The 24855-nt window shown below is 44.4% G+C and overlaps 1 protein-coding gene and 1 pseudogene across 4 annotated transcripts in view; both read right to left on the minus strand.

The window, feature by feature from the left end:
• NRG2 (neuregulin 2) overlaps positions 1–24855 on the minus strand; it is a 161660-nt gene that overhangs the window by 72797 nt on the left and 64008 nt on the right. The window lies entirely within an intron of this gene.
• LOC120581801 (uncharacterized) lies at positions 3890–4008 on the minus strand (annotated as a pseudogene).

The raw sequence follows: 24855 nt of genomic DNA on the forward strand, positions 1-24855 counted from the left end.
CTGAGTCAGGACTGGATTTATTCCCTCTCAGACCTAAAGCAAAGAACCAGCTTAAAGCATAACTGGCCTCTTTCTACAGATTTGCTGTATTGTGCTTTCCCTGAGGAAGCAGGGTAAGTGAATTGAAAAGAAGGTTTTCCCTTCCAATTTGCTGATGTTGGAGTAGACCAAAGGACTAAGCAGCAAAGAGGCAATCACGTCTATGAGACACTGAAAGCAAGACGTTTCCTAAAGAATCCCTGCAAAGAGATGCTGTATGTTTTAGCCATGTGTAGAGTATATTTGGAAAATGATTCAACAAAGAGAATCAAACCCCTCTTGGTCTCAGAAACAGAAAGGGAGCAGAGTTCAATTCAAACTTGAGACAGGTTTTCTTTAGTTTGTGTTTATTCTCCTGGTGAGAGGTCTGCTTTCCATCTCTACAGAATACACTTCTGCTTCTGATGATAAAGTGCATGCCTCACTGGCTTCTATATCCTTACTGTCTACTGCTGGCCCTGCTCAGGGCTCCGCGTGACAAAAATGGCTGAAGAAAACTCACCAGGGGTAACAATGGCCCTGTGGGATACCAAGTAGAGGTTCAGGGCATGGCGGCTCTTGGGTAGATGGAAAGGGTACCTCAGGCTGAAGCAAGACAGGCAGGCTGTGGGCTTCTATCTGCAGTGACAAAAGGTTTGTGGAGAATGTGGGGCCACTGGACACCAACCAAAGAACTGAATTATCTGGGTCTATTCAACATGGTGACAGCCAGACTGATAGTCAGCAAGAGCAAGAAGTTACAAGTCCAACTGAATTAAAACCCAAGGACACGTGGGCTTTGAGTCAGATGAACCCCAGTTTGAATGTTAACCTAGTCATTCATTCTCACTAGCTGGTAATTGTGGATTCACCATCTAACCTTGCCGAGTCTTTTCTCATATGTAAAACAAGGAAAATGGTAACTACCTTACAAGCTGTTGTAAATTTGAGATAAAATGATAGTGTAAAGTGCCCAGGATAAGACGTGTCACACAGAAGGAACTCAATTTGCTGATAGACTAGAGGAAAAACATAATCTCAATCTTGAAGGAGTTTAAGCATTCAAATTATGGTAGACCTAATGGTGAAAGATTAAATTCTTTTTCTTTAAGATTGGTAATAAAATCTAGAATAAGGCAAGGATGTCTTTCTTATCACTTCTATTCAGCATTGAACTGGAGGTCCTACCCAGTGTAAAAAGGCAAGAGGAAAAAGGGTATACAGATTGGAAAAGCAAAGTAAAACTCTCTTTATTCATAGATAACAGCGTTGTCTATGTAGAAAATCCTAAGGAATCTACAAAAAAGCTACCAGAACTAATAAGTGAGTTTAGCAAGATTATAGGATTTATTACCATTATACAAAAATCAAACATGTTTCTATATTCTAGCAGTGATTACCCAGGGCACAAAGGAACTTGTTGGGGTAATGAGAATATCCTATAACATGAATGAAATTTAAACAATATCATTAGTGTAAAAAAGATGAAAAACTTAGGGGGAAATTTGATAAAAGATGTATAAAACTACACACTGAAAATTATGAAACGCTTGAGAAAAAGTAAGATCTAAATAAAAGGAGAGATATGTTGTGTTCATGGATCGGAAGACTCAATATTGTTAAGAAGTAAATTCTTTCTAAATTGATCTACTGATGCAATGAAATCCTAATCAAAATCTCAGCAGGCTTTTTAGTAGAAATTGACAAGCTGATTCTAAAATATATGTGGAAATACAACGGAACCAAAATAGCTGAAGCAATTTTGAAAAGGAAGAAAAAAGCTGGAAACCTTTCCCCACTTGATTTATTATAGACTCATTTTTATAAACTTATTATAAAGCTATTATAATCAAGATAATGTGATAGTGGCACAAAAATAGACATGTAGATCAACACAACACAATAGAGCATCCAGAACTACACATGTATGATCAACTGATTTTTAATAAATGTCCTAAGGCAATTCCAGGAATTCTTGGGGGGAAAAGAATAAGCTTTCCAACAAATGGTGTTACAATTGGATAACCATATACCAAAACAAACAAACGAACAAACAAACAAAAAACACAAAAAAACTTGACCCTTGCCTCACATCATAGACAAAAATTAACTAAAAATGGGCCATAGACCTAAATGTAAGAGCTAAAACTAAAAAAACTTCTAAGAAATAAACATATAAAAAATTTCTTAGTCACCTTGGGTTTGGCAAAGATTTCTTAAACAGGACTCAAAAATATGAAATATAAAAAAAATTAATTGGACTTCAATATAAAAACTTTTGCTCTTCTAAATAGTGCTATGAAAATGAAAAGGCAAACCATAGATTGAAAAAAATGTGCAAAACATATTTGATAAAGGAATTATGTCTAGAATACATAAAGAACTCTTAAAGTAATATAAAGACAAACTACTCAATCAAAAAATGAGTGAAAGAGTTGAACAGACAATTTACCAAAAAAGATATACCAATGGCAAATAAGCATATGGAAAGATATTTAATATCATTGGTCATCAGGGAAATGCAAATTAAAACTACATTAAGATACTACTATAAACCCAATAAGTTGTTCAAAGTTAGAAAGAATGATCATAGAAAATGTTGAGGAGGATGTGGAACAACTGGAGCGGTCATGGACTGCTGCTGGGAAGAGTAAAATGATACAGTTTGGTGATTTCTTTAAAAATTAAATATACACTCCAAACACCATCCTTCCATGCCCCTCCTACGCATTTATCCAAGAAAAATAAAGACATGTCCACACAAAGACTTGTAATCGCAAGTGTTCACAACAGTTTTAATTGCCTCAAACTAGAAACAGTCAAAATGTCCATCAACAGGCAAACGGATAAACACCTAGTGGTAAATCCACACAATGGAATACTACTTAGCAATAAAGAAGAAACATGATACACGCAACAAGGATAAATCTCAGAAACATTATGCTTAGCAAAAGACACCAGACACAAAAGAATACATACTTTGTGATTCCATTTAAATTAAATTCTAGAATAACAAATTTAATCTGCAGTGACAAAAAGCAAGTCAATGATGGCTTGGAGCAAGAGGGAATGTTTTCGGGTAATGGAAATGTTCTATATAACATGATAGCTGTAGTGTGTGACATGACTGTATACATTCAAAAAAACTCACAGAATTATATCCTTAAAATTAATGAAACTTATGTAAGTAAATTCTATCTCAATGAAAAAAAAAAAAAAAGGTGAGGCAGCTCTATCTGATATATATGGAATACACTCCAAAGTTTATAGTAAGTGGAAAGAAAAACTAGGTGCAGAACTATGTATATAGTATGCTATCATTTGTGGGGGAAAAAGAAAACATATACGTATGTCCCATAGAGGCAGAGACTGTCTCTTCTAGAGAATGTAATAGCGAAAATATAATTGTGGTAACCTCTAGAAAGAAGGATTCAGTGTCTGGAGTCTGAAATAGGCAGGGGACTTTATTTTCTATCATGCATTTTGGACTTCCTGCCATGTACATCTGTTTAAAGATCACTGATGTAAAGAGGTACAAGATGCTGCGGAAGATAGAAGAACATCTATCTTACATCGGTGATGAGTGTCGGTAAATATTTCCTTGGAAAAGTTATATCTAAGCTGTGAAAGTGGGGAAGAAGAGAAAGAGCATTCTAGGAAGAGAGCATGTGCAAAGATCCCAAGGGAAAAAAGGGGACATTAGGTAACTGCAGAGTAGTTCCGTAGAGCTAGAACATTAAAAGACAAATATGAGGTTGGGAAAATAGGTGAGAGCTATGTTTTCATCTTGTAAGCTGGAGGTCAGCAAGATTTTTCTATAAAGGGCCAGACAGTAAGTATTTTATTTTATTTATTATTATTATTTTTTTCCTGCCTACAGCACTTGGTATTCCTAGGTGGTCTCCCATCCAAGTACTAACCAGGCCTGACCCTGCTTAGCTTCCGAGATCAGACGAAATCTGGCACATTTAGGGTGGCATGGCTGTACAGACAGTAAATATTTTAGACTTCGTGAGCCAAGAGTCAAAATCAAAGCTATGCTGTAGGTACTTCTATAAAGGAAAAAATTAATTTCTACAATTTTTATTGATGAAATATAAAATATAATAATTGAGTATAATATTTGGTAATATAGGTCTACTAATGGGAATAATGGGAGTTCCTTTTATGGGGGGAGAATAACATTTCACTGAATTTCCTGTCATCAAAATTGATTGCAAACGTTTGTTCACCTGTTAGTGCTGATCTGTGGTGAGATTTTATTTATTTCATCTTGGAAAATATCTTTTCACACAGATAAATACTGCCAAATATTGATATCGATCCATGAACATATGATTTTAATTGAGCATATTCACACTTGAAAGGTATTTATAGAATTCTATTAGATTCTTCTCTTGATATTTGCCTTTTAGCCTGTCATTACATTGGAGATTAATCACTTCCAGCTGACGGCTAGGTGGAAGCTCCTCAACCACACAGTTAAATAAATTTTGAAATATGGAAATTTCCTTTGCACTTGCATCAATGTTGGAAAAAACACAGATGAAACCATCGTTTGAGCTCAGAATACTTCTCTTCATATTTCTGTGGAAATGGAGATTCTGCTTATTTCAACTTCTGACAGCATGGGAAGTATAGAAAGCAGCTTGACATTACTTGTGATTCAAACAACATTAGTTGTAGTTGAGATTATTTTACCTCAATATAAGTTTCATAAGTAAGCATTGCTTTGTCTTGTAATTTTAGGTTTGATTCATTAATAAATATAGCAAGTCTGCAGCAAAAGCTGAATTCCAAAGACATTTACATTTGATGATAGTGCTAGAGGGTAGTTTTCTCATTCAGAAAAATTTCTATCTCAGCTCTGAGTTCAAAAAAATCACAATATATAAAACTTTACTACTATTAAGCCATCAAAATGCTGTATTGTTGAAGAAGTTAACATATTCAACTCTTATTCCTAACAAAAAGTCACAGAACTGTCAATGATTAAGTTTCCAAGAGTACATCTATCTATAAATTATATATATATATATATATGTATATATATATGAAGTTTACTCCTGACACTACTTGTTGAATAACACATAATAGATTAAAATATTTTCCTCAAAGTACCTGTCAATGAATAATACAATGAATAACTAACTACAGGCTTTAAACACATTTTACATTTCCATAAGTTTTATAAATTTGCCCAACTGAGGCTTTTTCTGCTCCACACATACTTTTGCCATCATTAGTTATAACACATCTTAGCAGATTCCACTTCAGGTTGTTTTGAATTAGTGTTTTCTCAACTATTTTCACCTGTAGTTCTCTATATAGACTATTCTTAGAGGCTAATACCTCAGTCACTTCAAACTTGGCACTGATTCCTCGAACAAACAATAACTGGCCAGTATCATTAACATCTGGCAACACATCAAGAGCCAAGGAAAACCTCTTGAAATCATTTGCCTTGTCTTTTAATTTACTATTTATGTTGCTCCTAATGTCGTCAGCTCTTTGAACAACTCTTCTTGCCAAAAGGCTAATAGTCTTAAGTGAGTTTATTTTCTCTGGACATATTCTTTTGTTGCTACATTCAAACATGATTTAAGTAACTCACCAGTTGTAAACAGTTTTCCTTGCTTTGCTAATAAATAAGCCACTTGGAAACTTACTTTGGTTACAGTCTGATTTTCATTTTTTATTTTTGTGAAGAAATTCTCCTGTGATGAGATAGATATTCCATTTTAAATTTTCTAATTTTTCTTACCATTGCTTTCCTGTGATTTGGGAATATTGTGACAAATATTTAGTTTGGTAGTGTTGACATATATTGTGTTCTTTTAGCATAGCTAGTGTCATTGAGCAATAAACAATTTTTTGTCACTTAATTTGATAATGAAAGAATCTACAGCCCCCTGTGGCCTCAAAAGTATGACATTCGAAGTCCACTTTTCCCTTCTTTTCTTGTTTTGACATAGCAAGTATTCACTGGTGATAAAAAATAAAATAAAATGCTGCAGTACAGTGATATACATGTTACTATCAACGTACACAATACTATCAAGTTACAAGCACATCACTGTGATTTGTAACTTGAGCAATGCAAAGAGATGACGATGATGGTGTCACGTATGGTCTTTATTGCAACTACTCGACTCTGCTACTGTAGCACAATAACATCCAGACAATATGTAAACAAATGGGAATGGCTATGCATTCCTAAAAAACTTAATCTATGGGCCCTAAAATTTGAATTTTGCAAAAATTTCACATCAAAATATTGTTCTATGATTTTTTTCAACCATGAAAAAATGTATAGGTAAGAAAATTAAATAAAAGGGATCCAGATTAAAGAGGAACAAGTAAAACTATCTCTATTTACAGATGACATGATCTTGTATATAATATATCCTAAGGAAGCCAGTAAAAAAAGATTAGAACTCATAAACAAGTTCAGCAAGTTTACAGAATACAAAAAAAATGTGCATATACATGTGTGTAAGAATATATATGAGATGTATATATAAATATTTACTTTTAAGAATACATATCAATTGTATTTCTATTCACTTGCAAAAAAAATCTAAAAACGAAATTAAGAAAATAATTTTATTTATAACAGCACCAAAAAGAATAAAATATCTAGAAATAAATTTAACAAATGAAGTGCAGAACTTAAACTCTCAAAATTACAAAATACTTGTTGAAAGAAATTAAAGAAGATCTAAATAAATGAAAACATCTTATGCTCATAAATCAGAAAACTTAATATTGTTAAGATGCCAATATTCCCCAAATAAAGAATGCTTATGACCCAATAATGGAAAGATAAACAACCCAATTTTAAAATGAGCAAAGGACAACTCAACAACAAAACAACTTGATTAAAAAATGTGCAAAGGACGTAAAGAAGATACCCAAATGGCTGATAAATACATGAAAAGATGTTCAACATCATTAGTCATTAAAGAAATACAAATCAAAATCATGAGACACCACTTCATACCTACAAGGATGGTTAGAATACAAAAGACAGGTAATAACGTGTTGGTAAAGATGTAGAGAAATTGGAACTCTCATATACTGCTACTAGGAATATAAAATGGTGCAGCTGCTTTGGAAACAGTCTGGCAGTTCCTCAAAACGTTAGCACAGAGATACCAGATGACCCAGCAATCCCACTCCCAGATAGATATATACTCAACAGAAATGAAAGCATATGTTCACACAAAAACTTATACACAAATGTTCAAAGAAGCATTATTCATAATAACTAAAAGGCAGAGACAACCCAAATATCCATCAACTGATGAGTAGGTAAATAAAATGTGAGATTTACATATATATATATACACATGTGTATATATATATATGTATATATATATATATACACATACACACACACACACAATGGAATGTCAATAAATTGACAATAAATAGGAACAAAGTACTGATACATGTTACAACATGAATGAACTTTGAAAATGGTATGCTAAGTGAAAGCCGGTCATAAAAGACCACATATTGCAAAATTCTATTTATATGGAATGTCCAGAAGAGGCACATCTACAGAGACAGAGAAAGTAGATTAGTAGTAGCCTAGGGCTGGGAGCAAGGATAAGAGGCTAAAGAGTATAGGGGTTTCTTTTTAGAGTGATGAAAGTGCTCTAAAATTGATTGTAATGATGGTTGCACAACTCTGTGACTACATCAAAAACATTAAATCATATACCTTAAATGGGTGAATTATGTGGTATGTGACTATATCTCAGTAAAACTGTTTCTCTCCCCCAACCCCACCCAATATAAAAATGCTGCTGGCAGGAACATACCGAAACAGGTAGAAGTTTCCTTTCCTGGGGCAAATACTCTCCACAGCCAGAAGTGAACCAGCGGCCACACAATCTCTGTTGCCCCTGCCATTGGGTCACATACCTCAGGGCTCCCACACATCAACCCTTCCAGCAATGGGAAAAAAGTTCAGGACTCGCTAAATGACCTAACCTGAACAGACCCCTCTTGTCCCCCAAACAGAGGTTCACTTTATAAATCATTATTACCATCACTTTGATTATCACTGCCACCATCCCAGACCATCATATCAGCCCCTATTCCAGTCCAGTATACTGGCCAATAGCAGTTCCCATTTATTGGGCACCTGCTATGTCGTCGCTAATCCTCTTTGCCAACCTGCATATCAAGGAGTCTGGACTCTTTATCCTGAATGCTATGGGAAGTTATTGAATGGGTTTAAGTCGTATAATCATAGGGTTGTATCTGCATATTAAGATTTATTCTGACTGTAGGATGGAGAATAGATTTAAGACTGGGGTAGACTAGTTAGCAGGCTGTTGCAGTAATTCCAGGTGAGATAAGGGGTGGCGGGATGGGGGGAGGTTGACAGAGAATTAGTAGAATTAAGAATTGAGAGGTGGAATATATAGAATCTGATTTTAGATTGGACATGGGGGAATAAGACAGAGACTAGAGTCAAGATTCTCTCAGCACAGGCAAGTTCAGCAGCCAAGGGTAGCTGTCTCCGATTAAATATCAAGTTCTTTGAGTTTTGATGACCCGGAGGCTCCTAAGACCAGATCGCCCAAGTCTCTATCAAGAGGATTCCCCAAAGATTCATCAAGTAGGCATTTTGGTGAGGAATGAGACTGACAGGATTAATTTGATGACCACAGAAATGGTCTCCTGTCTCTCCTTTCCTTTTAAGAGAAAATAAAGCTTTTACTCTATATACCAAAGGATCTCCAAGAGGCCCAGTCTTTCCTTAACCAAATTTCTATCATTTCCACCTCTTGATCAGTCCTGGAAAATCCATTAATCAATTAATTCCACAGATATTTGATGGTTCTGCTAGGTACCAGGCATGATATACTATATTAGGTTTAAGGATTCAGAGATGATCTCTCTCTAGCACAATCTGGTCTTAGGAAAAGACCCAGAGAAGATTTTTTACTGAAGCACAAATGAGTGACATCTTAATATGATCTTCCTTTAAGGGAAATTTGAATTAATTTTTTTACTTCAAAAGTAGTTCACGGATAAACATAAATAAGACGTAAAAATCACTAGAACTTCCACCACCTAAAGATAATCATTATAAACACGTTGATCTTTCTCTTGCCAGACTTCTATGCTATTTCTTTCTTCTCTGCTTTCATTTTATTTTAACTAGGGAATGTAAATTTTACCTAACAGAGCATCTTAGGCTAAGGAATGACCCCAGTGTGGCTGCTATTTGGTGCAGAGAGCTTTCTTAAGATCTCAAAAGTCACATATCTAAGGTTTCAACATATGTCGTTGTTTCTAAAAGAGGCCAGGCTAGATATCTGGCCATGGCTAGGTGTTAATGTTTACCACCGTCCTCTACACAAGCCTCACACACCTTGGTTTTGGGCAACAAAAAAAGAAAAGTAACAACCTCAAAGCCAGGGCAGGGTGCTGGCTGGGGGTGAAGTCTCCCAAAGGGCAGCTAGAATTGCTCCATTTTTGTGTGTGGCTCCTGCCTCTGTCTAAATAGCAAATTGCTGCTAGGACCAGCACATCCATGACAAAGAGACAAGTGAAAATTTGTTAAGAGAGTGATGTCCCAGACTCTTACTAGGAAAAACTGATTCAAAGGATTATTTCAAAGGATTATTAGTAGAAAAAGAATTTCAGGCTCCCCATAGGAGCTGCCTTTGGAGCCAGGCTGTTTCAACACTTATAATATGTCCCCCAGAAGGTCAGCTGGAGTGAGCCACACACGGAGACCAAACTCCCAATGCCAGCAACACAGATGGTCAATGCTGGCCCTGTCCCTGCCTGGTTGAATCTTCATGTCCCACCCTAGGGGAGAGCTGGAGCGTTTGCCCATCCTTTGAGAACTGGAATGAAGCACCAGAGGTTCCAATACTTCCCTCACACCCATGGGTGGGACGTGCCTTCTGTAGAACATTTAGCTTCTCCCTAAGTATAAAATTCTCGATGCTGAGAGAGAGCTAAATCTTTCCTTTCACTGAAACCTAAGAGCACCTTCCCGTTACCACTTCTTTAGGTAGGTGCTGGTCCCAAAGCTGTGTTGTGACCTGATCTTTCCTGGAAACTGGGGAAGTAGTGGTCTTTGACTTCCCCAGGCTGCCCATTCTTTCTGCAGATGCCTGCAATCACAGCTGCCTCCTTTCCAGGGTAAATATTCTCCACAGCCAAAACTGAACCAGGGGCCACACAATCTCATTACACTTGACATCTGGTCCTAGTCAACCTCAGGCCCACATTCCGGCCCTTCCAGTGGTGGGAAGGAAGTTCAGTATTGGACTTCATGAGAGACTTAACCTGAATGGACCCCGCTTGTCCCCCAAACGGATGTTCACTTCACAAATCATTGTTACCATCACTTTATCACTGCCACCATTTGAGCCTCTCTCCCAGTCATCATTTTAGCTGCATCCCAACTACTAGCCCAGTCGATGTCTTGGCCACTGCTGCCAATAGCAATTCCCATATACTGGGCACCTGCTACATTGTCTCTAATCCTCACTGAGAACCTACTTGCAAGTTCACTGAGCAGGAAACCATGGCTCCAAGTGTGAGCCACAGTACAGAGAAGAGGTAAGAGGGCTTTCAATTCAGTTTGGATGATCCGAAGCCTGTGTTGTTCCCACTGGCCCCTGCTGCCCTCCCTATGGTGGACTGAGCTCTAGATACGAACCAAGGAAGATAACATACAAACCTGTTGGCTATGGGACCTTGGACAATTCACATACCTTTATTGTACTTCACTTTCATCTCCAAAATGACAGTTTTGCTTGAGGCTATGTTGTGTGTGTCCATGGGTGGGAAAGGAGTTAGCATGTGGGCATCTGTGGCTTTGTACTGGGATGAGGTGAGGTAGGGGTGAGGCCACTGTTCCTGCTCACCAAGGCCGGGGCAGCCAAGAACTACAGCTGCCATGGGGACCTAGTCAGTCATGGTCAGCCTGGAGGGCGCCTGTCAACCCCCTGCACTGCCTCTAGGGTCCCGCATTTTGCAGTCAGGAAGAGGGGCCCTGGGAGTGCCGTTGGAATGTTCCATCTGCCGGGAGCTCTTTGGAGGGCTGATGGAATGATAAGGCCTGGGCTCTGTGGCTCCTTTCTGTCCCTCTAATGAGGTTCCTTCTGCCCCGCAGTCATGGAAGGCTCCCAAGTTCTCCACAGATGCCTCCTCGGCCCTTCTGCCTGCCTTTCATCCTACACTACCCAGTTTCCTCAGCTCCTAATTGTGTTTCTGAGACCTCAGTCCCCAGGCCCTTGACCAACCAGGCGGCAAACCCACTGGTTACAACACTGCAACATCAGCCCAGCACCCCCTTGCTGTACACCCTCCCCTGGCTCACCCCAGCAGCTCTGTGAGGTCAAAGCTCACAGCCTCGGGGTCTCTGCCCTGGAAGATCCAGAGAGCACAGTGGCCAGGAAGGAGTACCTGTGGAAAGGTAGAGGCATTCACTAGCTAAATTGCCAGGGAGAGAGCACGGCATAAGGGCATATAATTTATAGTCAAACAGACTAGGCTTAGAATTCTGGCTCCGGCTCTTCCTAGCTATGTGACCTTGGGCAAGAGATTTAACCTTTCTGAGCCATGCTTTCCTCATGTGTAAAACAAAGATAATAATATCTACCTTGCAGGGTGATTCCAAGGATTAACCTAGATAATATATTTAAAGCACCTAGCTCAGTGCCTGACACAGAGTTGGCACCCAATAAATGTCGGTTTCCTTTCCCTCCCCTGAAACTCCTATCCAGCCTCTGCCAACACCAATGGGCATACTGATTAGGCAGATCACCTCTCAATTAATTGAGGGACCAGGGCTCAGCCTAAGTACATTTTATCTTTTAAACTGTGCAAGCTGTGGACTGTAAAAGGTGGGAAAAGGGAAAAAGAAACAAAGTGGGAAGAAGGTGGGTGGGCAGCAGAAGGGTGCAGAGCAGAGCCTCGGCATGAAACAGGAGAGGTTGTGTAGCTCAGGGCCCCTGAGTGCCTCAAAATATGTGTATGAGGAACTTGTTAAGAGTAGCCGGCCCCTGGGGGGGTGGGAGGGAGGGTCATGTAGGCTCCAGACTCAGAGCCTGGTTTCAGGTACCTTTCCACTGGCCTGTCTGGGCTGGAAGCAGGGAACCTGATATTTGCATACCTCTGCAGATGTGTCCCAACAGCCTGCCTGCCCCAGCATGGTGCAGGAGGAATAATCAGGAGGAATAATCGCACGCACTAAGGCCCTTTGGAGAACCAGATGACCTCCGTGCTGCAGTGCTCCAAACGGAGGGGTCGGGATATGAGAGAGCGTGTGTGTGTAGCTCCATCCCCTAGTGGAGGAGACTGTAGGCCTGGGTTCAGAGGGATGCAACATCTGGTCAGCTGTGAGCCTGAGCCAGATGTGCACCGGCCAGATGTAGGGCAAGCTCCCCCGGGTGGGGGCTGCACAGGAGGGAGTCATAACCTCATTGTGCGGCCTAATCCTGAACATATTACTCTGAAATATGTGCACCATCAACGGCATCGCCATAAAAAGGGGCCTCAATAAAGAGAGAAGAGGAAAGAGCGAGGCCCTGAGCATTGCCAGTGGGCCTCTGACACACTTTCTGGGGTAGGGGTGAGCCCAGGAGGAAGTCTGGGCTAGTGCTTAACCCTGAGCCCTAGCAGTGCATGTGCTTGTGAGAAGGTGGGCGGGGTGGCTGAGCTGGGAGATGTGTCTCCCATCCTGCAGAGAGAGCTACTGAAAATTCAAAGCAGTGGACATGGCCAAAAGAGCCTTTGTGACTGAGGTGAAAGGGTTAATGGACGTAGGGGAAGGGGGCATCCGAGGAGGGCTAGAAGTAAGCCAGAGAACAACTCTGGGCCTCTTTCCTTGGCCTTCCTGAAACTAGGTACTCTGGATGCTTCCAGCAGGGTGAGTACTAGTATGCCTGTCTACTCTTCCCTCTCCAGTATCCCCACTCTTACCCCCATTTCCACTCACCCCACTCCATCCCAAGAGAACCAGCCAGATAAGCCGCAAAAACGCAAAGCCAGGATATCAGGGCTGGGCTGTCTTACTACCTGGGGGCATTGGGTCTGGGCCCAACCAGCTTTTTCTGGAACACTGACAAGGTGGGGTCATCACAGCAGGGCTTCTGGAGGATGGGGTGGTGGTGGGGGTCTCAAAGGATAAGACAGGTTTGGCTAGATGGTGAGAAGAGGACAGCACAGGAAGGTGCCAGGTCCCTAAAAAGCTGAGATAGAGAGGGAAAAACAGAAGGAAGAATGAAGAAGAAAAATCGCATGAGAACCAGAAGGACCTCAGAGCCCACGTGGCCCAGGCTCTTTCTGATAATAGGGAGGAAAAGAAAGAGGTGTCTTTAGCAGGAGGAAGCTGTGAAAGGGATCCCTAATAATAGGCCCCAACTCAGGGAACTCTACCCCCACCCTGGGCACCTTCTCTGCCCTGGAAACTACAAGAGAGTCAGAAAGAATGGGCCAGGGTTGCGAGCAGGTAGGGTGTTCACCAGGAGGGGAGGGGAGGGAGTGTTTAGAAGCTGATGAGAAGAATGGGACCCAGAGAGGAGTGGGAGACATGCAGAAGCCAGCAAGCGGCTGGGTTGTAGGTTCTCCCCCTCTACCTCCTACATGTCAGAGGCAAGCATAACTACTTCTCATTAGCAAAAGTGACCGTGGAGAAAAAATTCAGCCCAGTCCAGGTCACAATCACAGCCCTGAGCAGCCAGCCTCAGCCAAGCCAGAGAGGAGCAGGCCGGTGCCCCAGGAGACCTGCAGGTGCTGTCCAGCTCTGAGGTCCTCAGGCCACCCATGTCAGCACCTATAGTGGGCAGTGATGATAAGGAAGAATTGAAATGGCTGGAGGAAAAGAAAGGGAGGTTAGTTATGTTAAGTTAGTACCTTCTCTCTGGCTGTCTTGCCTGTTTTTTCATTCCTAATTCATTCACCAACATCCTGGCCAAATCTGATCCCATTGATCTCCTATTGAGAAAGTGGCAATGGCTTCGCAATGCTTAAATCAAAACAAACTTTGGAGCCCGAATTGAAAAATTCTCTGTGATTCAGCTCCTCTGGACCCATCAGTTCTCATCCCATGTTTCCCTAAACCAAGCCCTTTACTCTCTGCAAAGATCCCTGTGCGTTTCCTGCCAAGTCTCTCTGTATCTTTGCTCACACAGTTTTCTTAACATAAAATGCCTTTTCGTCTCTACCAACTCATTATTATTCCCCTTTTACATTCCACTCATCTGTAAAATTGGGAGAGTAATAATGCCTACCTCATAGGATTTTTGTAAGGATAAAATTAGAAAGTGCTTGGAACAGAGCCTGGCACAGAGTAACATTAGCTATTAGTATGGTTATTCTTGTTCTATCCACTCCCCTTCCAGTCTGAGCCCAAGTTTCACCTTCTCTATAGAGTATTATCTCCATGATCTGGCCACCCATGCTTATCATCACCCTGCTTCTTGCATTTACCAGCTCAACTCACTTCTGTTCAAACAATATGTGTCACACACAATGCCAGGGACCCTGCTAGGCAGCAGGGAGGAAATGGGGAAAGAAACACTGTCCTGCCCTTAAAGAGCTTATAGTCTGGAGGGAATCAAATAAGCAAAAGGCAGTTACAAGAGGGCATGCAAGTGCTGGGGTCAGAATTCCTATGCACAGAGTGTCACATGGAGCACAGAGGTAAGACCAGCACTGAGGATCAGGGAAGGCTTCTTGGAGGAGGTGATAAACTAGCGGGCATCTGAAAGCTGAATAGGAGTTAGCATGGTAGAGGGAGGGAGAGGGGTCACAAATAGCAGAAACAGCATGAGGGGAGGGGAAAGTGATGGATTTGGAAACCGCAGCGAGCTCAGTAGGGTTAAGAATGAACTGTGAGAAGGGATGGTGAAAAGCTGAGGCTAGAGAGGTTTGGCAGGAGCAAGATCTGGAAAGGCTGCGTAAGCTGGACTGACGCTGGGGCTGAGTCCTGTGGGCAATGGGGAATCATGGGAGGGGCTGTGCTGCACACTTTGGCCCTTAACATATGTGTCTGGAACTATTTTTAACTGTTTCACATCTGTCAGATTTGTCTCTCAGGAGATATATAACGGTGCCTTCTCACATGCTTTTTTCCAATGAGACAGAATATATATCAGTAGATATCTATTAGATGCTCCTTGAAAGCAGACCATGGACTGAGCTGGGTTGTGCACAGAGCAGAAGCTCAGCGCATGTCTGGGGCCAGGTGGTGTGAAGAGGAGCACTTTGCACGCCACAGATAGGGGGAAATCTGGGTCAGCACCCAGCCACAGACAGCCTGGGGACAAGTCACTCAAATGCCCCAACATTCAGTTTCTTCCTCTAAACTGAGAGACATGCCTCCCATCTACCTGCCTACCACACATGATCATGCAAGTGAAAACCCTGCAAAGGCACCCAAAGGAGGAAGCAGATGCTGAGACAGAGAGGACTGGACCCCATTGTGGAGCTAGCTCTGGAGGCTGAGGAAAGGAGCCCAAACCTAGAAGAACAAGAAATGAATGTGTGCCTCTCAACAACTCCCCACCCCATCCGCAGTGCCTTCTCTGTCTATTGGTCTTTCTCCAGCTTGTAGGAATCATTGTCAACCCTGGAAGTTACCCAGTTGACCTTCCTCTAACACACTGCAGTAATCGGGGACCTGAAGATGTCAGGTTAGGAAGCTCCAGCCCGTCCCTGTCCTGACTAGTTAGCACCTCCTCCAGGAAGCCTTCTCTGACCCCCAGCTCAGTGCTCTCTCCCTTCTCTGACTTTTTTATACTTCCAGACAGCACCGTTCATGATCACGATTTCCCTCTAAGAGCTCCAGACCTCAGAAGGCTGCTCCCATCCTCAAGATTGTAAGCTCTTTGAGGGTAAGATCCGGCTGCTGCCTCTCTAGCATCCACCATGGTTCCCAAAGGTGCTCACTGCGTGCTGGTTCCTGCTCCATCCTCTTTGAAGCTGAGGAAGAGGATCTGAGGATCTGGATAGGCCAGAGCTGGGTCCCAGAGATGGAGTAGGGGAAGGGTGGCCTCTCCTGACATACACCCACTCTGTTTTCGTCAGGCAATGGCCATAAGCTGGGAGCAGTGGTTGTGTAGCTGTGAGATGAAAAGGCTTAGCAGCTGGGCAGAAGGGTTGAAATCCCAATCGGCAGGATGTGGAGGTTCCAGGAGGCAAGGCGATGAGGCAGGTGGAGAGGCCAACAGCTGCCCAGTAAGAAACTGAAATATATGCAGCCTCTAGAGCCTGACAATAGGTCTAAGGCAAGGCCCCACTGATCTGGTCACCCCAAAACCCCTCCCCGGAAGCTGCCCCAAACCCCTCCCAGCTTCATGGTACAGTGGGTGTGCCCAGAGAGAAGCATAGCTAAAAAATGGGCTGCCATCTGGAGGAGATGACAGGGTCTGGGAGACTGTGTCACCACACGGCTTTCTCCCTGAGGCAATCAGGGCAGACCTCATCAGCACTTTGAAATGAGCATCTGGCTAGTTCCAGATGTGGAACCAGATGTGAGAAAATGGCATGCTAGCATTGGCTGGTAGGCAAGTTCAGGGGCCATCCTCTATCCTCCCAGCTGGAGGGCCTTTTCAAGGTCTTTTTGTCCATGCCCCTGCCAGCATACCTCCCTTGGTCTCATATTCCCAGCTGCAGGACTGTCATGGTTGGCCAAGTGGCTCCTTCTGTCTGTCTTCGGTCTACTCCAGAATCACTTTATTCTCTTATTCTGTGGAGATGGGAGCTAGCTGGTCACCAGCCTCCAGTCAAAACTCTGGTGTGTGTGTGTGTGTACACATGTATGTTTGTTCGTGTGTACATTCACATAAAGAATCCTAAGAACAAGAGGCCAGCTCAGATCCCTGGCCCTGAAAGGGGCATTGGCGAGGATGCAGCCCCACCCACCTACTATCCGGGTAAGAAAGCCAAGACGAAGAGGCGAGGTCTGCCAGGGGCATGTGGGAGGCAAGAAGCGGATCTAGTAGACTTAGATCTCAGCATCAGGCTTCCAGTGTTCTTTCCACACTGCTACCTTTCTCCCAGCCCATTTCACCCCCTAAAAACACCCAGCTCCAATCGCTGTCTCAATTTGTAGAGTGAAGAGAGCTTGTTTCCTAGGATGAGCCTCTGACTGTCAAGAGCCACAGGTGTTGATGTGCAGATGTCAGAGGAAGGAGGAGCAACTGAAAGACGGCACTGTCCTCTTCCAGGTTTCTGAAGGATGGAGCCCAGGGTAATGTGGGCTGATGGGGAAGGGTTCCCTAGGTCACCTAAGGGAGAGCCCCCCATTTCTGATGGGCTTTGAGCCATCATCATTTCATTCTTCAGGGACCAGCCCTTCTGGATTCTCCCCCTGGTAGGTTCTGAGACTCCTCGAGTCTATAAGGTGCCTCCTGGAAACTCCTTGCGACAAGGACCTCAAACATAAGCTTTCCAAAGATCGGTTCGCTTCATCTTACAAAGCAGAGCAAGGCCTGACTCTAACTTCGCCTAGCCTCAATCTCTCAGTCTGTGAAACGGGCAGGGAGCACACAGAGTGGGAGAGGAAACAGCACCTTCAAGCAGAAGGTGTGGCAACCTTGCTCCAGAATCACTCCTGAATGAGCTGAGGTTCGAGACTCAGGATGTACACTGGCTTTCTTAGGAGGGGTTGCTGTATAGGGCCGAGGGCCAGCAAGCAGGAAAAGAATGCTGGGCTTTTTCAAGAATCAATAATTTTCTGAATTTGAAACCTCTTTTCCAAACTTTGCAGAGCACATACTGTACAGTCCCTTCATTAAGGATTAATTACTAGCCAAGTCTGAAGTTTTTGGAGTTGTTTAAGAGTTATATGAGCTGAAAAAGAAAACATAAGTGCGTTGTTTTTTCTAAATGGAAAAAAGACATGTTTTGTGGGTGTTTGCAATGCTCACAAACAGCTGAGGGGGTTTTTACTCTATCTTTCCAAAAATCATTGCTCCAGGCCATGACCAAATATGGAAAAAATGACCAAAAAATAAAAAATCCCCAAACCAAACCACAAGCTTTTCAGAAAGTTACAAATAGTTGAAATAGAAGCATGTAACAGAAATGGCCAGTGGCCTTGCCTAGCACAATTTCTCAGCATTTCCTGCCTCCCGCCCCAACTCATGTCTGCAAGGTGCCCAGGTAGCTATCGAGAGACTTTCCCTTCTAGGCATCTGAGAACCAAGGAGCCTGGCATAGACCCGAGTGCTGGGGGAAAGCTCAGCACTGGATTCACATCCTCATTTCACAGGTGAGAAAACTGAGGCCCATCGGAGGGTATGAGTGACGTGCTCCAGACCCCACAGCCGGCCATGGCAGAACCAGATCCTCAGGCTGGCTTTTACCTGGCTGTTTCTCAATCCCCAGAAATGCTGCAGGGCAGACTCGGGCTCCTGGGAAGCCAGGACAGGGAGCCATCTGTGTACAGACAACAAACTGTAGTTACCAGAAGGCAAAGGGATAGGTGGAGAGCGAAATGGATAAAGAAGATCAAATACAAGGTAATGGAAGGAAACTAGACTTTGAGGGGTAAGCACACGACAGAGTCTATAGATTGAATTATAATGTTGTACATCTAAAATTTATGTGATGTTATTAACTGATGTTACCTCAATAAAAAAAATTATGCACACAAATATGTAACAAATGGGAAGACATTCACAATAAAACACTGAGTGAATAAAACCAGAAAAAAAAAAAAAAGAAGCCATCTGTGGCTGTGCTCAGGCCATGTATGTCACTGAGAATGCGGTGGGTATTGTGGAGAAGGTGTGGGCTTGGAGACAAAGACCTCTTCTCTGTTTTGGGAGGGGAGGGTGGCAGGCTCTCGTGGAAGAACACACTCTGGCTCTAGCCCTGTGTGTACTAGCCACGGCCTCAGCTCCCACCCTGGCTCCTGGATAGCTGGCAGGAGGAAAAAGTGAGTAGGGGTTGGTGATGCTGCACTCCTTCCCCTGGGTTCCAGGCTCTAATTTGCCAGAAACTATGTCAATTCAGGAATCTCCTCTACAACATCCCTATAACCAAGGTCCAGACCAAGGCTCCTGGCAGTGAGAGCGCCAAATCCTAACCACTAGACCACCAGAGAATACAATACCAAGGCTCCTGGGATGTCGTTCCCCAGACCAATTTCCCCCAAGGAGAAAGAGAGAAGGGACGGGGGCTCAGCTCTCCTCAGAGCTGAGGCTCCAAGGGTCTGCCCTACATATGGCCCAGAATAGTAATGCAATTTCGAGGTTAAAACTCTGGTACCAGACACCTGGGGTGACTCCTGATGCTATCGCTTATTAGCTGTCTGATCTGAGATTTACCTGACTTCTCTGTAAGTGGAAATAATACCAGCACCTACATCCTCTGGTTCACAGTAAGTGCTACAGACATTGTAGCTATTTTTGCTGTTGTTATCTACTCTATATCGGCAACTTATGGAAGAAAAACTAAACAAGTAAATACCTAAGAACCCGAACTTACTTCCTAAGTTGGACAGAATCTGCCCATTTCCAGCCTCCTGCCAGCTCCTCCGTGAACCCTGAAAAAGTTGCCAGGCTCGTCTGGGCCTTGGTTTCTCCACTAGTAATATAGGGATAATAGAGCCCTTTGCTGTTCTGTCAAGTTCTTTGAGAGGCTTGGATGAAAGGCACTAGCAGTAGGGTGAGATGCTGCTATTACAGCTAATGACACAACCAACACGCTCGTAAGCTGCTACCCAGCTCTGACTCAGGCTGTTTACGGTTCTAGGCCTCGCAAGTGGGGGGCTGAGTGGGTCTGTGGTCGGGTGGGTGAAGGGGGAGCCTGGGCTGGTGCCCTCACCTGCCCCACTACGTTAGTGCCTCTCCTTGACCTGGAGTCCTGCAGGGCTTCCTCTCCCCAGGTTGAACCCCTCCTGCCCTGTCTTCCTGAGAATCCCAGCACCCCTCACCCCTCACGCTTGCCTCCTCTCCTCCCCTCCTGCCAGGACTCTGGCTCTAGCCCTGTGTGTGACACATCACTCCAGAGGACATTCAAGCCTGTTTGGAAACATGTGGAAGCCATGGTCTTAGGCTGCTGCAGCCAGAAGAATAAAACATTCTCCAAGGCTAGGCCCTCCCTCTAACACCAGCCCAGGGACAGTGACCCAGAAGGGGATGATCCGCATGGCGCTGGACTCCCTCTGTGACCTCCACATCTGGTCAGATGCTGCAGGCTCATCCTTCCCCCCTGGGAAGCAGGGGAGGCTGGCCAGGGAAGGGAGGTTTTCATAAATAAGCACACCCCCCCGCCCCGCCCCATGCTGGGCCACTCCTGTTATTTATCATCAGTTCAGTGTCTAAATTGGGTTGACCCCTTAGTCCCCTATGGGAACTAGAGGTGGCAGGCGGGGGGTGGGGCTGATAAAGCCAAAGAGCCATTAATATTGGGCCATCCCCAACCCCCTAAAAGAAAAGCTCTCTCCTTGGCCACTCAGTCCAGCAACAGGAAGCCTCTCCAGTAGCCTCTGTCCTAATCCTAGTACTGGCCTGGGGATATGAAAACTCATCCAACCTAGGTTCCAGGATGACTTGGGGCCGAGGCAGCCCTAAGCAAATGCCCCTTGGCCTCCAAAGTTTCTCCCTCTTGCCAAAGCTCTGGCTTTCCTGACCAACCCAAAGAGCAACAGGTCACTGAACAGACAAATGACCAGATGGCAGGAGACTTCGGCAGCCAGGGTCACCCGCATGCCTCTTCCAATCTACCTGTCTCTTTGGATCCAAGAACTAGTTCTCGACCTCCTGACATCCTTTCCCCTCTCCACCATCCCTTAGGCTCCTACTACTCCCAGGTCCAGCCCCTGACAGTCCTTCCTTGCACCAATGCTGCTGAACCCCACGGCATATCACGTGGCAGACACCATTTGCCAGAATAGCCAGAGCAAGCATGGAGAGACGAACGCTATGCTGGGGGCAAGCTATGGAGGATGGAGAGGAGGAGAAAACTGAAACTCCGATGGGAGCGGGGCTGGCCAGAAACCAGGGGGCTTGAAACAGTCAGGGCAGAATGGAATACGTGAGATTGGGGAGAGCATTCCAGGCAGGGGTAATAACATCGGCAAGAAATGGAGGAGCAAAGTCACTTGGCATCTCCAGGAAAATTAGCTCCTATAGAGCATACAGATGGGGAGCGGGGAATAAAGAGTGGTCCCAGATTGAGCTCTGGGAATCTTGGGCATTGAAGGGAGCACATGGATTCGGGGTGGGGTGTGGGTATACCCAGGGAAGTCACATCAGACGATCTTCATATGGACTCCCTGGAGTTAAAAGTAAGGGGCTGCTTTTTCAGAAATCCAAAGCAACCTTGCAGAAGGTTCCCTTGCCCTTCCCAAACCCTGGAAGGCAGGGAAGAATTGAAAGGAAACACTCTCATCACTGTTTAACAGAGAGGGAAACTGAGGCTCATTAGCGCTGAGTCATCTGCCCAAAATCTTAGAGTAAATCAGTAACTAAGCCAGTGGAATATTCTAGATGCCTGGGTGTGGAGGGGTCCTCAAGAGGTCATCTACTCCATCACTTGCCCTAGGCAGGCTAACTCCCAACAAACGGGGCTTCTGAATGCCTAACAACATCAGGAAGTTTTTTTTTGTTTGTTTTTTGTTTGTTTTTTTGTTTTAACTACTAATACCACATATTTGTTGAATCTAAATCTAGCCTGAATCCTTCCTGCTGCTGTTTGAACATATAACTTGTCTGGTTCATAGGCAAGAATGGAATCATATAAAAGCCTCTCTAGACTTGAAGGTTATTTTGGGGCTCCCCCTCAGATTTCTCTTCTCCAGGTTTAATCTCAACAGTTTCTTTTTCTATAGGCTCAAGCCTATCATGATTGACATGGCACACACACTGGATGCTCCATGACTATCAAATGAATGTGTGAATGGCAAATAAACGAACAAACAAACTAATGATTACCAGATAAGCACAACACTTGAACTTCTGTGAAGAAGATCTCAAATAGCAATCCCTAACCAACACCCTTAAATGTGCTTAACAACCTGACATGGTATGTGTGGAGCCACTGCCCAGGGTAGCCTGGAGATATCCTTGGGGCATATTCTTACTTTGAAAACATGGGTATCTTCCCTCTTTATCTATTGTGATGCTTTTCCATCTTCAGGGTTATGTTTTCTCATTGTATCCTAAACCTCAGGACACACCTGTATTTTGTGTACAAATAAAGCATAGGCACCAGACCCTGAGGGAAAACTTGACCCTGCCTTAACCAGGATGGCATCTGTGCTGGAATCTTTGACAAAGAGGGTTACTCCTACAGATAGCTAAAGCTTATTTTCCTGAAAATCTGCCTTATCTTCGCCCTTGTGATCCTGATATACAGAAAGAACTAAGCCCTACACGAATAGGTATCATTTATGCTGACCATGTGCCAGGCACTGGGCCAAACACTGTTTATGGATATTCTTATTTGGTCCTCAACCACCCTACAGGTTCTAAGAGAGAAAACCGAGACTCAGAGAGGTGAAGTCTGGCTAGGAACTAGCAGAGACAGGCTTTGATCCTGGTCTGCCTATGGCCAGAGCCCACCCTTTTGCCTCGCTTGCTGTCCTGCCTCTCCCTAGGCCTAGTGGTGAAGGAGAACTTGAATGTCCCCAGTGCTCCCTGCCCAGTGCCGTCCCCGCCCACCCCCACCTTCCAGCATGCAGAACCACATCTAGTAAGAACACTCAGTCGCAATAGTGGGTGTTGCATCCAGCAACTTGTCTTTGTTTAAACTGGTTCCTTTTCTGGTTGTTTCCTTTTCTCCTAATCTCAGATTGAAGACCTATTATTTCCAAGCCAGGAAAAAAGAACAAGGAAAAAAAAGGGACCTCTGTTCCAGGAACTGCAACATCTCTCTCTGTGCTGCCCAATTTCTCACTTCTCTGACTCTTGGACAAGCCCAGCCGTGTCTAGCCCCCAAATTTGGCAGGACCGTTGGTCACAAAGCCTTTTCAGGGTCTTCTCTTCCCCCATATACCTTCAGGCCAAGACTAAGTTGAGAGAACAAGGAAGGAAGGAAAGGAAAGCAAATCAAGGAGAGCACTGGAAAATGATAATAAATTCTAGTTCCCAACCTGGCCCTTCAACGTGTACCCCTATACTCTCCTGGGACTCCACTATGCATCCCCTTCCTGGCCTAGAGAAGTAGATCTAGAGAGAATGCGTGGTTAGCCACACACAGAAACAGGTGCATGCACACACACACACCACACACACACACACACTCACTCACTCACTCACTCACTCCAGAATCTCTGTCATAAACACACATGCCGGCCTGGTCTTCTTTACAGAGACACTCAGAGCTTCAAGGGACACAAACCCCCGAGTCCGAGACACACATAATCATGATCACATGCACTCACAATCACAAGATTCTAAACACGGCCATACACATGCCCTTTCTCTTAGGCACAAACATTGTCACATGCACGCTCAGGGAGTGCAGACCAGGTCTCTGGATATAGGCATTTGTGGACAGGCCCAAAGAACAAAGGAAACTGGAGCTAGACCATTGAATTAGAGGAATCCCCGAAGTTCATGAGGCCTCTATTTCTCAGCCCCCACTCCATTCAATCTCTGGAGTAATGAATTGGCTGGGTCCCCTCCAGTCCAGGCAGGGTGGGTAGCCCCCATCCCAAAGCCCAGCCCATCTCCCTGAGCCAATAGAGAACAAGCTTATGCCAGGATGATGGTTTCTATCCGAATGTCAGGAGACGCCACTGTGTCTCCCTGGGAGAGAGTGGAGTTTCTGGCCTCAGGCCAGTGGGAGCCTCTAACCTGCAGCTGGCATCCACTCTCTCAGCTGAAAGGGAAACAAAGGTGCCTTGATGTAAGGGCACGACAATTGTTGGTGGCAGGAGACACGTCAGCACTGCCTCAGGGCAGGAACCCTGCCACCACCCTGTTAACCCCACATGGTTAGGCTGGTCCTCCAGACTCCCAGCCTGGCTCCACAAAGAAAGGTCCCCCTTGCCCTGGGCACGAGCTGGCACATGCTCCCCTCTAAGACCTCCAAGAGCCTGTATGAGTAAGCCAGAGCTGGGCGAGGTGAGGGAGATGGGGGAAGCTAGACAGGTCACTCACTATGTTGCACGTTAGGTCAGGGGAGAGTGCTCCAGAGGGACATCCCAACTCTCAGCATGAGTTTGCACAAACCAAAGACATGGGTTTTCCCAGAAGGCAAACAGCTGTTCCGAGGAGAAAGCAGCCCATACCAGCACAGATGCCACACAGCTGGAGGCATTGCATTCCCTAGCCCCACACCAGCCCTGCTAACACATCAGGGACTGAACATTTCACCCAACCAGCTCCAGACAGAAGGACTCCATCACTTCTGCTGAGGAACCCAGGGCCTCCTGAAGGCCTCCCAGCCATGGCAAAGCCAGGGACAGCCTGTCCGCCCAGATGCATCTCCTTCCCACTCTGGACAGCCCTTCACCTCAGACACAGTAAGTGCTAAGAGGAAAAGCTCCCAGGAGTGCTCATTGGTACAACTACTGCTGAGGTCCAAACGTGACTCTGAGGTTAACGCAGCAGAGATGTGACTGTGGGGGCTGAAGGTCTCTGCAGAGGAAGAAGCGTGCTAGCCACAGGGGAGAGAGGACCGTGGGCATGGCCTCTCCTATTATCCTGTCACAGCACCCAAATCAGCCTATTCATTTCCTTTCTAGGACTTAACCCAATATGCACTTGCGTTGTTTTCATATTTACTTATTATTTGTTTCCCCCACTAGGATGTAAGCTCCATGAGTTTGGGGACCATGTCTATCCTATTTACTGTGGTATCCTAGTGTCAGCCTGGTATTTGGCACGTAGG

This window comes from Pteropus medius, unplaced genomic scaffold, assembly GCF_902729225.1.
Source record: "Pteropus medius unplaced genomic scaffold, Ma_sr-lr_union100, whole genome shotgun sequence".
Lineage (NCBI taxonomy): Eukaryota > Metazoa > Chordata > Mammalia > Chiroptera > Pteropodidae > Pteropus > Pteropus medius.